Raw genomic sequence first — 12,992 nt, forward strand, 5'->3', positions numbered from 1 at the left:
TCTCCACCTTTTCTTTGTAAGAATGACTTTGGCTCAGAGAAATGAATAGCCACCTTGAGACCAGGAGGGCCAGGTTCGAATCCTGCTCAGTGGGGCATTTTTTTTTTTCATCACTATGCAACTTTTCATCGTTTTTAGCTTTTCATAGTATCATAGTATTTCCACAAAATATTTGTATTTCTGCTACGTTATATTATTACTGCTCATAGTATTTCTGCCAAATTTTGGTATTTGCTCCAAAGCACAGTATTTCTGCCAAATCACAACATAACTGCAAGATAAAGGTTTTTGAGACAAATCATAGCGTTTGTGCTAAATCCTAGTAATTCTGCTCATAGAATTTCTGCTATGCTGAGGTGCTTTCTGCTAGATTATAGTTTTTCTGCTAAATCAAAGTATTTCATGTAAATCATACCAAGTCCCAGTGTTTCTGCCAAATCATAAATCATAAATAATGTGGCGTGTTGGGGGAACAGCTAGTCCTCTCCCATCATGCCTTGGGACATGTGCTGCTGTTTAGATGTTCTTGTTTCATTGTTTATGGTTACGTTACTTTTAACTGTTGTCTTGAATGTTGTGTTTATACTATGGTACAAAGTCACTGACAGTTATTGTTTTATAGGAAGGAAGAATGCAGTACCATAAGTGAGTTCTGTTATGCTGTTATTGACCCTTGAAGCACATTGTAGAACAAGCAAGTGTTTAATAAAAAGCTTCTCCTACCAGCTTGGGGTGGAATTACAAGCTCAAGCTTTCCCTGTGTGCTTATTTGCAAGACTTGTATGTGCCATAATAATTTTAATAAAGCAAAGTTAAGATGAGAAGCTTGTTCCAATTCATCTTCAGACAGTGCTGCCAGTCACGGTTGGAGCAGTTTTTACTGTCATCTTTCTGTTGAGCCATAAATTACGTTTGTTTTCCAACTCTTAAAATGAAGCCGTTTCTTCTCTCGTCATATCTCCGCGACGGAGGTACAAAGAGCTATGAAAATCGCAGTCAAAGTTCAGCAAAGTCTGCTGATTTACCCAGTACAAGAATTGTGCTTCTATCCCACCTAGTTTTTGAGTTACACGACGTTTTGTAACTCCGAAAAATCGGCGTTTTACGCCTCTCACCGCGATCTAATTCTGACTGCTCAAGTCTCTGTGTTTTAGGCACCCGCCCCCTTTGTGACCAGACCTCATTTGGCTCAGAGGGTTGAGAAGCTACTGTGAGACCCGGTGGCAGAGGGTCGAGTCCTACCTGTGACAGTTGCTACACATCATCCCCACTTGCATGCACTCTGCTTTCTTGACACTCTTCAGTGTACCCTTACACATAAAGCCATCTCCATCAAACGCGTCTACACCTCTTTTTTAGCAGATAATTCTGCTTTTTCGCTTGTTTTCAGCAACTGCTGATGCTGATAGCCCTCCTAGTTTTTGAGTTACACGACGTTTTGTAACTCCAAAAAACAGCGCTTTTCGCCTCTCACCGCGATCTATTTCTGATTGCTGATCTCTTTGTTTTTCACTACAAATGAGTAGTGCAAAAACATACTATGTCTGCAACATCACAGTATATCTGTTATGTTATAGTATTACTACTAAATCACAGTATTTCTGCCAATTCAAGGAGGCTGACTGTTACTAAGTGCATCAGTGTACATAGGTCATCTGTTGTGTTGGAGTGCCCTCTTGTGGCGCCTTTTGGGTAGTGCCTTAGTAAACGTGAACACTGCAAAGAAGTGGTATCAGACTGGTTTGTAGTGGAGGAATTTGTTGCCAGTTTCTTTCATCTTTAATCCATATTCATGTTGTAATGTAGTAGTACCACAATATGGCAGAAACACTATGTTTTGGCACAAATACTTTGATTTGGTATACTTTAGCTTCTTCACCCCTTTTCAGCAAAATTTTCATTTTTTTCACCCCTTTTCAGCACAAATTCCAGCTTTTTTGGCTGTTTTCAGAAAAAAACCCTCTTTTCAGCAGAAACTCTGCTGATTCATCTCTTTTCAGCGCAAGTTTCTGCTTCTTTGCCTCTTTTCTGCAGAAATTCTGCTGATCCACCTCTTTTCTGCAAAACTTTCAGCCTTTTCACCTCTTATCAGCACAATTCTCAGCAGCTTCTGCTCATTTCAGCAGAATTGTCCGTCTCTCCACAACAACTTTTTGCAACTTTTCATCTTTTTCAGCTTTTCAGCAGACAGCTTCAGCGTCAAGGCATCCACACAGCATTTTCGCAGGAAATGCAAATTTTTCTAGTTAGTGTGAATGCTTGTAAAAGCATTCACAGTATTGTTCTTCTAATCTTTATTAGTGTGAATGCTTGTAAAAGCATTCACAGTATTGTTCTTCTAATCTTTATTCTATTTTATTATAGATTCCGTACGTTTTTTGTACTCTATCTCCTTCAAAACCGTTCAACTTAGAAAAACCATTCAAACACCGTTAGATTCCTCTTCTTTTGGACACGACTGCTTCTATTTTTCTCATTCATAACATTTATATTTTTAAAATTATTCAACTTTTTTCAACAAAAATTTCCCATGTATTTCAATGGGGACACCCTTCAAATTCTCATTCAACTCACTCCTCTTTAAACTGTATCTACTTCCACATACATTGACGTAGAGCCACCATTCAAACTTTAAAACGAAGACAAGACATTCAACTATTCAACTTGTATTTATCTTTTCAATATCTTTTATACTTTTTCTTCAGTTCCAGTTTAAGTTTCATGATGTTTTTTCACCCGTTTCAGAGTTTATAATGGGTGTGTATGGGACGGAATGTTGGGGCTAGAGTGAGACAGCTCAGCTGCTAGAGTGAGAGGAGCGAAAAAATTACTCTTAAAATATTTTTTAAAACTGCTGCTGTGTCCACGGTGTTTGGTCTACAGGTATGATTTTACCCTCAAAACGTAGCCATCGCTGTCCTCTTTCATCCAATGTGTTTACTATTGTACTAGGTGTTATGGTTCTTTCATAAATGTCACCAATGCACAGCCTCCTCCCTCCAGCTCCTCCATAGACTCTAATGTTAAAATGGCTCAGAAGGTTCGTTTGAAAACCAGAAGTACAGGCTGTCTTTACACTGTCACCACGTCCATATAATAAACTCCACAGGCATGAAAACTGAGAATTAGGTAGACTGGACATTGCTGTCGCTCACGGTGAAAGAATTTTGTCAATAGGACCTGTACTTTTCATTTGGGAGCGATTTGTTTCGACCTGACTTTTCTGTTCATTTTAAGCAGCAAAAGTGAGGTGCATGTCTGTGTGCGTGTGTACTGAGCCATTGGGTGCAGTCACTATAGCAACCAGGCTCACACCTGCCTGCCTAACGAGCTGTCTCTCACTGTGCCAAGATTCATCTTAAACATTTCTGTTTCAACTGCTGCTGTGTCCACAGTGTTTGCTCTACAGCCATCATTTTACCCTCAAAACTAAGCCATCGTTGTTCTCTTTCCACCAGCATGTCTTTCAAAGCTCAGAGATGTAAACCTTTAAAAGTGTGTGGATCCAAGTGGAGGGATTACACTTTAGTCATTCAGTGATTCAAAGAATATGAACTTTTAATATTCATTCAGATGTTTTCTGACTCTAAATTTTCTGTTCTCATTTCTTAGGTTTTCCAAATTTTAATTTAAAAACTTTTCAGCTCTTTTCCAACTTGTTCTGCGTGAACATCAGCTTTCAAAAGTTCTGCACTTTTGTTTTCAGGTTAAAAACTCTGTATTTTCCAGCTCATTCAACATTTTTATTTTTAACTTAAAATTATTTTTAACTTAAAATTCAGCAATTAATTCATTTCAGTGCATACATTCAGATTCAAGCATTCACACTGCAGTTTCTTCAGAAAATGCACTCTCTTCGTTTGAAAACCAGAAGTACGGGCTGTCTTTACACTGTCACCACGTCAATATAATAAACTCCACAGTTATGAAAACTGAGAATTCAGTAGACTAGACATTGCTGCTGCTCACGGTGAAAGAATTTTGTCAATGCGACTTTTACTTTTCATTTGGGAAGGATTTGTTTTCGGCTGACTTTTCTGTTCATTTTAAGCAGCACAAGTGAGGTGCATGTCTGTGTGCCTGTGTGTGGAGCCATTGGGTGCAATCACTATAGCAACCAGGCTCACACCTGCCTGCTTAACGAGTTCTGTCTCTCACTCTGCCATGGTTAAACCTAAAAATGTCTGTTGCATCTAAGCAGTTGTAGTAAGATTAACTTTTTCAATAGGTACAATAAGACAGATTTGACAGGGTTTTGCCACAGATTAATATCCCAACTAAGTAGACCATTGTGATTGGCCTGTTAAATTCAACCTTATAGTTTAGTGGTGGACTTGTCTTCTACACAGTGGTTTTTCAGATCTGGGCAGTTGGAGTCAGTTGATGACTTTAAAATAATCTTTTCTGACTGGATAATTAAAGCTCACAGCATTTACCTGTCTGTAGTTGATTTTCCCACATTTTAACTTTTAACTAATCTAATCTCATTTAATGTCTCTGTTTATAGTCTGTATAGTTTATCCCCCCACTAACACACTTAAAGTAGTCTTAAAATAAAACCCACAAAACAGTTCAAGATGATATACTTTTTATTTGCTCATTTAATGCCATTTGCCCTCTTTCTCTGTTTGTCACTCATTTGCTTATACTCACTCAAAGTACCAATTTGTACTGATGAGTCTAGTGTATTTTTTTCCCTCTTTCTCTCTGTCTCACACACACAGACCAACACACAGACATGTATATGCTCATTATTGCTCTTCAAACTGATGGTCAAATTTCCAAGCACCACCTGAACGCCTCATTTGTTTTTAACCCATCACGGGACCAACTGTCGTCATTCCGCTTTGCTCTCTGCTGTGGTAAGTACAAAACACTCAGTATTGCACTGTTTTATTTTTATGATGGTAAAAATACATGTTTGACAATTAAACTCACATAACAAGTCCTTTTAAAGTTCAACAGAGTTCAAACAATAAAGAAAGCAAAAAAAAAGAATAACCTTCACTATTATTTATATAGGTTTATGACATTTTGCTGTTAGTAGCAGTGCTAATGCTAGCGTCAATGCTAATGCTAGCAACAATGCTAATACTAGCCTTAGTGCTAACACTAGCCTTAGTGGTTGTTAACTGTCAAAAAGAGTATTCCTGTGATATTCCTGTGATAGTTATTGGCAGTCAGTGAGACAAAAGTAACAAATGAGCTTTATTATTGCCACTGTGGCTCAGTTTTAACAGTAAGAGTGCTAGTGTTAGCACTGCTGCTAGCAGGAATGCTAACGCTAGCAGGAATGCTAATGCTAGCAGCAATGCTAATGCTAGCAACAATGCTAATACTAGCCTTAGTGCTAACACTAGCCTTAGTGGTTGTTAACTGTCAAAAAGAGTATTCCTGTGATATTCCTGTGATAGTTATTGGCAGTCAGTGAGACAAAAGTAACAAATGAGCTTTATTATTGCCACTGTGGCTCAGTTTTAACAGTAAGAGTGCTAGTGTTAGCACTGCTGCTAGCAGGAATGCTAACGCTAGCAGCAATGCTAATGATAGCAGCAATACTAGCGCTAGCAGCAATGCTAAGGCTAGCAGCAGTCTAACAGTAGCCTTATATAAGTGGAAATACTTCAGTTAATTAGTTTGAATTATAAATGACTGCTGTGTCAGCTGGTGTGCTATATTACTCTATAATTAACCTGCTGACTATAAGTTCAGTGTATCATGTCGTGTGGGCTTTGTATTTCTGTTGATAGTCTGATAATACTGTACAGACAACTAACATTATTTCTCGTCTTACACTTTCAGGAACCTGACTGACATCTGTGCTTTGACTGGTAGGTGTGCACATACTGCAAGAGAAGTAGACCAAAATAAAAAGATAATCTGACTAATATAAGCTGTAAAGTGATGGGTTCAAACTTTGTGCTAGACCTTTTAAACACAATTTTATAATAAATACACATAAGTGCAGCTTAACAATTGGGCTAAAATATTTTTTCGTACATTTTTGTAGTCACACTACATGTGATTATTTAACGATTCACTCATTTATATTTTTATTTAAAAATTTTATTATTGAATTGAATTAGATAATTATTATTCTAAAAAATACCCAACTTTTTTAGATTAATAAGTTTTTGCACATGGCAGCCACAACAGTTTAGCTTGAATATTTGTTTTGTCCTGTTTCAGTAGTCACAATTAGTTCATACAATTAACATGTGATATCATTTTAATAAAATTATTATTTTTTTCTTCTTTTTGTTCACAGTGTGCAGAAGAAGAACAAGGACGAGATCTCCAGTCTTCTGTCTCACATCCCAACCCCCCATCCCCTCTATCCTCTGTCCTGCTCCACCTGTTGTCTCTGCCTTCTTTCCATCTGTATTTCACCCTGTGGTTTGTGAGAAATTTTGCCAAACCAAGAATCTTATTGCGGTTTGATTTCAAAGCCGTGTCTCTCCTGCTCTGTCTGTTCTCTCTGCTAAATTTTCTCTCTACCTGTTTTTCACTCTTTGGTTTGCTGCTGAAAAATGCACAAGCCAATAAAGCAATAAAGAGTGCATATTTTGCCTCAACCTATGAACAAACTGAACAAACAAAGAAAACTCTAATTCACGGTTAATTGGGATTTCCCAGCCGTGTCTTTCCTGCTCTGTCTGTTCTCTCTTCTAAATTTTCTCTCTACCTGTTTTTCACTCTTGGCTTGCTGCTGAAAAATGCCAAGCCATTAAAGCAATAAAGAGTGCATATTGCCTCTACCTGAGAACAAACAAAGAAAACTCTGCGGTTTGATTTCCAAGCCGTGTCTCTCCTGCTCTGCCTGTTCTCTCTGCTAAATTTTCTCTCTACCTGTTTTTCACTCTTGGCTTGCTGCTGAAAAATGCCAAGCCATTAAAGCAATAAAGAGTGCATATATTGCCTCTACCCTGAGAACAAACTGAACAGAGAAAACTCTAATTCACGGTTTTATTTTGATTTACAAGCCGTGTCTCTCCTGCTCTGCCTGTTCTCTCTTCTAGATTTTCTCTCTACCTGTTTTCATTCTGGGCTTGTTGCTAAATTGTGCCAAGCCAATAAAGAGAGTGCATAATATTCTCTCGACTGAAGAACAAACTGTCAAACAAACAAAGACATTGTTTTGAGAAATAAAAACTGAACTATAAAGAGAAAGAAAACATCTCCTGGTGTGTGCCACTCTTATTTTTTGAATATATTTCTAAAGACTAACAGAAACACTTAAAGGTGTGTAAAAATGCCAAAAAAGCAGAAAAAGTCACAAGCTGCAAAACAACGCTGGAAGAAGTTCCATGAGTTTCACAAAGTACCAACATGTGAACAAGCTGAGTATGATTTTCCTCAGAGCTCTGCAGAAGACTGTGTGTCTGCAAAGACCAATGCTGATGGTGTCAAACGGGCAGGTCAACATGTTCCTGCACATGTACAACAGGTATCCTATGCGGATGCTGTAAAGAGTGGACTGCAGCATGAATTTAATGAACATCAGGTATATCATAGAGACCAACATAAGGTGTCAAGTACCCCACAGGTGGGTTATGCTGATGTTGTGAAAAGTTGCCGTCACACTGATGTGGCAGGACCATCTCATGCAGAAACAGTGAACCTTGAAAACCAGCCCTCTGTAACACATGTCTGTGCATCTCACAGCCAGGCACATCGTAAATATGGAGACTCCAGAAACAAGCAGTGCACATGTAACTCACTCACATTTCTTGCATTCCTTCATGAGAATGAAAACATGACTACAGCTGACCTTAATCTGGTCTTGGATAAAGGTGATGTGATGTACAAAGAGGCCAAGAAAAGATTTCCTAAAATATTCATTTGGCAACCGATGAGCTGCCAGACAAAGTTATGCTCGCAGGTCTATGTATCATGTCGACATGACACAGCCTTCCCGGTATGGGACATTTGAAGAACCTCCAGAAGAAGCAGTAGATACCTTTCTCAGCTTTGAAGCAGGACTGAGCTGCCTGTTGTCAGATGTGCAGTATGCTTACTGATTATGAGTGGATTGTGTATCGCAGTGTTCAGATCCACATCAGGCAAATATGGTTTCTTTGATCCACACTCCAGAACAGCCTGTGGTCTTCCTCTACCACTACAGTCACGTAATCGTGGTACAGCTCTGATGCTCAAATTCACACTCCTCAGTGACATGATTAAGAGGCTCCAAGATTCTTATGAAATGATGGAGATATCACCTTTTTGTAACTATGAGCTGAAGCCTGTGCAATTCTACAGTATGAGCACAGTCAACCTGAGTGATACTATCACAGACACAGTCTGCAGACCAACAGCTGCCACTGCTGTGGCACCTACTCACTCTGATACAACTGTTGATGAAGCAAACTCCTCTACTCCAAGGAGAAATACAATCACTGATCTGACTGAGAACATCTTTTGTCAAATGTCCATTTGTACGCCACTGGTGAAACAAAAAGAAGTCCACATGACTCAGTTCACATCATATGAAGATCAGAATGAACCTCCTAATATACCAACTGAAGAACTATGCAGTGAATTAAGTTTCCTTCCATCAAGGGATGCTTTTTCATGTCAATCAAATGCTGCAATAACAAATGTTGCTGCCTGTGATCTTTCTGATATAGTTTTACAAAAACTGAAAAAAGTTAATAAACAACAAAGGCACAAATGAAAAGAAGATTAATGGCATCAGAGAAACCCAGAAATCAGAGAAAAGAAAACCAAAAAAGGAAAGAACGACAAAAGTATGCTTCAAATAAAGATTACAAAGAAAAGAAAAAATCTTGCACAAGCGAGGCATATAAAAACAATCCTGAAGTTAGACAGAAAAAACAACAGTATGTTAAAAGACGTTACCATGCGAATGCTGAATTCAGAAAGAAACAACAACAGTATGTTAAAAGACGTTACTGTGAGAATGAAGAATTCAGAAAGAAACAACAACAATATGTTAAAAGACGCTACTGTGAGAATGCTAAAGTTAGACAAAAACAAAAACAATATATTAAAAGACGTTACTGTGAGAATACTGATTTCAGAGAGGAGAAAAAAGCTACATCACTAAAAGGTATCGAGAAAACCCAGAATTCAGAGAGAGACAGAGACAACTGATGAAACAACTAATGCGAGACAGGTATCAAAGTAATCTTGCATTAGGATTATGCACAACATGAGATGTGCCATGAAAATAAGAAGGAAATACAGATGGGTGAACAGACAAACCCAAGAGAGTGACAACAGTGTGATCAACGAGGCCATATCGGTGTTCAATCACAAATCAAAGTTGGACCATCATACCCATGTACTGTCTGTTTCAAGGCTTCATTTCCAAACCAAGTACGACCCTGCACAAGGTCAAATTATGTCAAAAACCCACATGTGGTGCAACATGTTTGACAGGAAAGTATGTTCATGTTTGTGATGAAAACTGCAGAACTGAGCAGTGCAATGTGCCTGATGAGAGAAAGAGAGAGTGGATTTGTCACACCTGCCACGATCATCTTAAAAATGGATCCATGCCAGCACTTGCTGTTGCCAATAAACTGGATCTTGCTGATATTCCACCTGAATTGTCTGATCTCAACATACTGGAGAGACATCTCATAGCCAAGTGCATACCATTTGCCAAGATTATTCCTCTTCCAAGGCAGGCAGAGAGCAATTAGAGGAAATGTGGTCTGTGTCCCATCAGAGGTACAGGAAACTGTTGAAGCATTGCCTCGATTGAGAATTAATTCTCAGGTGATGAGAGTAAAACTGAAGAGACGCTTGTCTTACAAAGGTCATCAGCTGTTTCAGACTGTAAGCTGGTCTAAACTTGTGCAGCACTGCATAAACTCAAGCAGATTCATCCACAGTATAAGGATGTGAGCATCAGAGATGATGCTGAGCTGTGTGACCCAACACTTCCTGATGAAGATGATGAGGAGGAGGATGAATGAAAACATGATGAGGACGATTATGATGAGGCTGATTTAATGGAAATTGACAGCTGTGAGAAAATGCACTGAGTGAAGCACAAATAAAAATGAACAGGATATTGACATGTTACCCTGTGATGGTGAACAACCACATGAGCAGATGAGAGATGATCAGAGCAAGCAGATGGACGACTAATGTGGTTTTGCACTTGAGTCCTGTTTGCAGCCCCCTGATGTGGCTGAGGAAATATTATGTTTCAGTGAAGGAATCTACTCTGTTCTCCTGCAGAGAGAAACAATCCAATAAGTTTTTCAAAACACCTAAACTGGAGGCCATGGCCTTCCCTGTGCAGTTTCCTACAGGCCAAAACACACTTGATGAAAGAAGGCTGATCAAAGTATCCCCAGTGGGTATTTCAAATCAAGACTTTCTGCACTGATGATCGTTTGCCAGAGACACAAACTATTTGTTCTTTGCACAGTTTGTGACTGAAATACACTGGCTACTTCAGCATGACAATACAGTTAAGAAAGGCAAAGCCTTTGACCAGAGATGGGAGAAAAATAACCTCAGGCATGTTACAAGAAAACATGAGTGGAGAAACTGGTGAAAAATAAAGATGCAGTGAGATTCATGCAGCCTCTGAGAGGAACCCCAGCCTATTGGGAGAAAACAACAAGAGATCTTTTTGCCATGATCAGACAGTTGGGAACTCCCACGTTCTTTTGCACATTTTCAGCTGCTGAAATGCGCTGGCCTGAAGTGATTGAGGCAATAACAAGGCAGCAAGGTGAACAAGTCAATTTTGAAGGACTCGACTGGTCAGCAAAGTGTGACATCCTGAGAGCAATCCTGTCACAACAATGCGCATGTTTGACAAGAGAGTTGAAGCATTATTCAGAGATTTACTCTTATCTCCTGCAGAGCCACTTGGCAAAGTCATTGACTACTTTTACAGAGTTGAGTTTCAGCACAGAGGAAGCCCACACATACACTGTCTCCTGTGGGTAGAAGGTGCTCCTGTGTTTGAGGAGGATGATGATCAAACTGTTGTTGATTTTATAAACAAATACATCACAGCTCAGCTGCCTGATCCACATAAACAACCTGAACTGTACAAGAAAGTAACAGAAGTGCAAAAACACAGTAAGAACCACACAAAGACGTGCTTTAGGAGTTTAAGCTCGGGTGCCGTTTTGGTTTTCCCAAACCACCCTGCAATGAGACAATGATCACAAGACCAAGTGAGGATGATGAACTGGAGGTAGAAACAGCAAAGAACAAGCTCAGACCACTGAACCAGCTGCTGAATGAACCTGAAACTGCTTCCATGAGTTTAGAGCAGCTCTTGGCTCGATGCAAGTGACGCATGCAGAATATGAGAGATACCTGAATAAAATGAACACAAGGAGTACGATCATACTAAAGCGTGATCCAAAAGACTCTTGGATAAACGGCTATAATCCACATCTGCTTGAAGCCTGGAACAGTAATATCGACATAAGCTTTGTTCTAGATGCTTTCGGTGCAGCAAATTATTTAATGAAATATATATCAAAAAAGAGGGCGGGCTATCTGAGTACCTGAAAACTGTCATTGAGAACTCCCATAAGGACAGTGTAAATGAGTGCGATGAAATGAGAGCCGTCATGCAGGCATATTCAAAGAAGCGAGAGATCAGTGCACAGGAGTGTGTTGCTCGTGCATGTGGTCTTCACATGAAGCAATGTTCACGTGCTGTAATATTCATACCAACTGATGATAATCCTGTGAAAATGAGTCGTCCCCTGTCAGTTCTGGACAACACAACACCTGAGTCTTCCAATGTTTGGATGACATCTTTGAATGACAAATACAAAGCCAGACCTGAAACACCAGAGTATGAGGAGATGTGCATGGCAGACTTTGCTGCTACTTGCAGGATTGTCTATGGCCAACAGACAAAAGGTAAAGATGTTTTGCCCCTTCTCAATGAGATGGGATTTGTGCAAAGGCGCAAAATGATAAGCCTGCTATCATCAGATTTCACCGCTGCTCACAAGAAAAACATCCAGAGCAATATTACGGAAGACTGCTTAAACTGTACCTTCCTCATCGTTCAGACCACGAACTGAAAACACCATCTTGCCAACCTATCAGGCTTTCTATGGTGCTGGCTGTGTACAGCTACCAGGTACTGACCGTCTTGAGTACGTGCAACACATTGTCAAAAGAAACAGAGAGAAATATGAGAAAAACAGTGAGGAGATCGAGAGCGCTGTTGAGGAATATGAACAGAACAGAGGTATGACTGATGAATGGTGTAATCTGGCACCTGAATCAGATCTCGTAAGGTTGCCACTTGTTGAACAAGAAAGAGAGCGAGACAATGAAAATGAACAGGAAGATGTGCCTGACTACAGCCGTCAGGCTGATGCTTCAACAGAAGTCAGAGCCATCAGGGAACCCCCTGCTATTGATCCCACATTGTTACGTCAGATGTTTCAGAATCTGAATAAGAAGCAAGCCTGCATATTTTATGCAGTTAGAGACTGGTGCATTAAAAGAGTCTGTGCTCTAAATCCAGAGCAGTTTTTCTTTTATATTAATGGTGGTGCTGGAACAGGAAAATCACATCTTATCAAATGCATCTACTCAGAAGCATCTAAGATACTGAGCAAAGTGCCCAGATATGCAGACGACGTTGACATATCAAAACCCACTGTCCTGTTAACTGCTTTCACTGGGACTGCAGCATTTAACATTTCTGGAACAACACTGCATTCTCTTCTCAAGCTCCCTAGAAGCTTAAAACCTCCCATTCAGGGACTTGGCAATCAGCTGGATGAAGTCAGATCAGAACTTTTGAATGCTGAAATAATCGTCATTGACGAAGTGTCTATGGTGTCAAGACATCTCTTTGCATATGTAGATGCAAGACTCAAACAGATCAAAGGGACTCGGAGACCCTTTGGAGGCATGTCAGTCATTGCTGTTGGAGACTTCTATCAGCTACCCCCAGTGCGACAGTCTAAACCTCTCTGTGTGCACGACCCGTCCGAGATCGACCTGTGGCGGGACATTTT

General features: G+C 39.7%; 1 long non-coding RNA gene across 1 annotated transcript; it reads left to right on the plus strand.

Moving 5' to 3' along the window:
- Window positions 1-4,100: 4,100 nt before the first annotated feature.
- On the plus strand, window positions 4,101-7,030 carry LOC109198276 (uncharacterized). Its single transcript, XR_002059167.2, has 3 exons — window positions 4,101-4,862; window positions 5,803-5,831; window positions 6,269-7,030. It is a non-coding gene; the product is annotated as an uncharacterized LOC109198276 (long non-coding RNA).
- Window positions 7,031-12,992: the final 5,962 nt, after the last annotated feature.

Source organism: Oreochromis niloticus, unplaced genomic scaffold (genome assembly GCF_001858045.2).
Source record: "Oreochromis niloticus isolate F11D_XX unplaced genomic scaffold, O_niloticus_UMD_NMBU tig00000787_pilon, whole genome shotgun sequence".
Taxonomy (NCBI): domain Eukaryota; kingdom Metazoa; phylum Chordata; class Actinopteri; order Cichliformes; family Cichlidae; genus Oreochromis; species Oreochromis niloticus.